We start from the raw sequence: 4,556 nt of genomic DNA, 5'->3' as shown, positions 1-4,556 counted from the left end.
GCAGAGCACAACAGACAGTCTGCTAATTTGTGTCCTCTGTGCTGATCTTAAATATCTCCAAACTGCCGATATGTTTCTTCTTCTTCTTCTTCTCATCGTTCTTCTGTTATTCGGGAGTGTGGTCGGAAATAACTTGTCAGTGCGTTAGCGCCCCCGCCTGATTTGGATTGTTGTTTACCCTTTGTGCAGCACAGCACAGGAGGGGACAAAAAAGGGGACAAAAGCAGTATCGGTTAAGAGTATCGGCCGGCTTTTATGAGCACGAGTACTTGATGCTGGTATCGGACCCGATTCCGATACTGGTATCAGTATCGGGACACCTCTAATCCTAACCAGATAAATCACCTCAACTGGCTCGTCTTGACGTAGAGGAGCAACAGCTCTACTCTGAGTCCCTCCCGGATGACCGAGCTTCTCACCCTATCTCTAAGGGAGAGTCCAGCCACCCTGCGGAGGAAACTCATTTCGGCCGCTTGTATCCGGGACCTCGTTCTTTCGGTCATGACCCAAAGCTCATGACCATAGATGAGGGTAGGAAAAACTTAAATAAATAAATATAAATACATGTATGTCAAGTGAAAAAACTATGCTGTATGGATGATATAATCGATAAAAACAAACAGAACACGTCTGATTGGCTTAAATTAAATAAGTTTGTGTACCTTGGTGGTTTTCAAAGTTAAAACCAGGGTTATGTAAGGAAACTTACATTTAGCAATGATTACTAATCAATGAATTATTTCTTTTTTATTTTTACTCATTTGAATTGATACAGCATATTTCTGAATTATGTAGTTAGTTTGTTTCAACAAATATATGGTTGTGTCAGGAATATCTCTTTATGATCAACTCAAAATTATCATCACTGTTGGTTCTTAACTTACCTGGGTTAGCTGAACTAATTCTAAATTACTTGTTGCAAGGACCAAGATAACATTCGTCTCTGCCTTGGGATTACTGTTATCAGTCTGGTTGCCACAGTTAGAGGTGGTTTCATCAATTCTACCAAAGTGACAAAAGTATCACAAACATAATTCTTTTTCAAGCAACAAGATTTATTTGTCTTGTTTGTCTCCAAGTGTCCCTGTGATGGACCTGTGACCTTTCCAGGGTGTACCCTGCCTCTCACTTTGTGACACTAGTGAACTGTGCAACCCAGAAAGGAAAATGGATAAAGAAAATGGCTGGCTGGCAACGAGGTTTGAATTTGTTTTATTAAAGTATCTAACTCTTTCAGACAAAACCAATAACAATGGTTAATATCATGCTTGCTGTCACTCATCGCCTTCCTCTGCCGCTCCTTTATGAGCAGTCCACATCTCAACTGTAGACCTCTCCACTGGAAACGTCTACTCACCTCTCTGCCCTGCCACTCTCCTCCAACACATCAGCTCTCATCTTGCCTTCTCCTCAAAGCCAGTCGCCTCTGTGATATCTACAAAAAATAAATAATAATAAAAAAACAAGTCATTGCAAACAATTCTTGAAAACAGAAAATATGCTCACCCTCCAGCTTCCCGTCTTTAGGAGATGGACATCACAGTAAATAATCCACCACCTACCTGTAAATAAACTTACATTTTACTTCCCGGTCATTGTCAGTTCCACCTCATCTGGGTATTAGATCTACCCTTAATAACAAATAGTTTCCCCCACGATGTTAAAATGAATCAAATTAACTAAAAGAAGTAGCTTGGAAAGATTATTACCAAACACAATAGCCTCATAAAAAATATAATGACAATGTACCATCTTTTTTCCCTTGTTGTTCGATCTTTACCTAGTGTGTGTTGAATTGTGCTTTGAGTACATAATAGAGGTTCTGTCAATATGTAATGTAAATGTAGCTTTTTAGCATACAGCATTTTGATACCACAATAAAGCTAACTAAATGGTTATATAAATGCAGTCCATTTACCATTTAGAAATGACTCTTTTATTAAGCTGCCTTTTCTGTTTTTTTTTTCTCCTTGTGTTTGTTGTGACTAAAATCACTAGTGCATCAGTCAGATTGTAAAATTATATAATGAAGCATCTGAATAGTGTCCACACCAAATTCACTGCTTTAGCGAAACACAGCAGTGGTCACAAGTAGACCCTCACCAACATGGATTGAAAAACACTTCACAGAACAGATGTTGGATAACCCTACAAGCTGTTTTCTCTGAGAGGCCATCAAGTTCACACTATAATGTATCACAGCTGACCATAAAGTGTCTTTAACTCATGTTGTACTTTTGTTTGCTTGTTTTTTTTAATATAATTTGTTTTAAAATTAAGTCTAAAAATTTGTTTCTCAATCCAGTGTGTGACTAATGCTAATTTTATATTTTATCAATAGTTTATGTTTAGATATTAACAGGATGAAGGGTTAGAAAAAATACAATTTAACCTCTTGTATAAGTATAATTAGTTAGACTTAAAGTCAGTTGAGTTTTGCTCTGATTGAAACAAACGATAAAACCCTGCCTATTTTCTTTATTGTTTTTTTTTCTTGTTTTGTTTTCAGCATTAATGGCATATCGCTTTGAAAAATGTATGTCCTACTGTCAAGAAAATAAAAAAATCTTTGCAGGCAAAGGGACCATTCATTGCAGAGAAAGCATAACTTGTGTAAAATGCCACAACTATGGCAACTCTGTGTCTAATTAATGTAGACAAAAGCGTATTAATGTTAAGAACTGACATAAAAAGATATGGAATAAATGCTCAAAAGGCTTGCCATAATCTCCTGGAGCGACACTGAGCTGGGTTATTAAAAAGAGTTTAAACGTGCCAAAAAGCTTTTTGCAATTGTTCAGTCAGACATTAAAACCACCAGTTGTTAAACCATCACACCATTCTAAAATTACAGCTATATTTTCCATAAAAAAGAAAAGTTGTTCTTTTAATATTATTTTCTTATTTTCTTTATGAATCAATCATGCAACGTTACAATCGGTGACAGTTAAACGGAGTAAAAAGACTGATCTTGTTACAATTTAATGTTCTGCTGAGAAAATATCCTGGCATTCACATGCATGCTACTTTGACACTTGCCACCCACGTAAACATTTTTGCAGAATAATTACACCTCCCACATAGCAACAGCCAAAATGTTATGTTTGAGATTTTATGGCTGATTGGTATCAAGTATAATGTGACAAGTGTAAAAAGATTTTAGAACACTGATTTTGAAAATACGTTGGGTTCATTTCAAATGAGAACTTACATTAATCTACTTCATATTGGTAATGAAACAAGTGCAAAATAACAAGAAATCCTAGCAAAATTCTTCCACCATGTTTCCAATAAACTAGTTTATTGCTTAAAATGTGGCAGCTGCTATTTCTAGTTTTGGATAGATGTTGAACATGTTTCCAGAATTGGTCGGCTGCCTCTCCCCACTGAACATACTGGCTTCACCTCAGGTCAGACCTCACAGGACGGTTTTAATTGTAGGCCTCTTCTGCGGCCAAGTGAGTTTCTAAAATAACAAAACAGAGGAGGATTTATCTCAAAGTGGATCCTTCGCTTTAGCAGCCCTGAGCATGGCCTCCTAATCAGCAACAGTGGAGAGTAAATTTTTGATCCTCCGCAACCATGAAACCGCAGCATGCAATAAAAACCTACGCCAGTCCGTTAGTCTTGTATGAAAAACTGTTAAAAGTAATTCAGCTAATGAACCGAGGCACCAAGACAAAAAAAAAAACTCATTCAAGAAAAGAGACTAAGAAAACCTAAAGTGTGAGCTGATATGAGAGAAATAAAAGAGAATTAATTCAGAGGAGTGCCTCGGTAAATTATTTATGTAAAGCGTTTAGACACTGATAGTGATTTGAGTTGTAGGTGAGAACAGTTTCTACATTCAGTAAAATACATGCAACATGATTATAATAAAAGTAACTGTGATGTAACTATTTAAAGCAATGGTGTCAATTTTTTTCTCCAGCATATACAATAAAGAAGACAGCATTAATAAGAAAATTTAATTTTCAAGTTCAGTTCAGTTTATGTAACGACAACGCACAACGATATTAATTTCTAGACAAAATGCAAAACTAAATCCAAGACTAAAGCTTTAATTAGGGTCTAGATTAAAATCATATGATAGTCAATTAGTTCTTGTTCTAATAAAATAAACATATGATAGAAGTTGTTTCTCTAAAGACGCTAAACTGTGTTGAATCGTCATTTCAACAGTCTTCCATCCTGAGCATCAGGTGGTGACAGTGGAAAGGAACAACTCCATTTTCACACAAAAGAGAACATTAAAACAGCAGAGTGAGGCAAAACCATCAGTTTGTCCTCCAGCTTATAGCGTAGCGATAACTCAGGAAACATCACTAACCGTGTCAGTGTCACAGACAGAAACTGAAAGTTGGTTCAAGCTCTGCCTTCCAGTCTACTTTAGGAACCACAAGTAAACCTGCAGCCTGAGAGCAAAGAGCACTCTTAAGGAAATAAATTCTGTTCCGAATTCATTTACAGATAATTAGTTATCTTTCATAACTAATGTCCATATGTGCACTTGGCACCAGGACACYCTAGGCCGCAGTTCGATGATCGATTTTGTC

This window comes from Austrofundulus limnaeus, unplaced genomic scaffold (assembly GCF_001266775.1).
Source record: "Austrofundulus limnaeus strain Quisiro unplaced genomic scaffold, Austrofundulus_limnaeus-1.0 Scaffold134, whole genome shotgun sequence".
Lineage (NCBI taxonomy): Eukaryota > Metazoa > Chordata > Actinopteri > Cyprinodontiformes > Rivulidae > Austrofundulus > Austrofundulus limnaeus.
Note: the sequence above shows the minus strand (reverse complement) of the source record.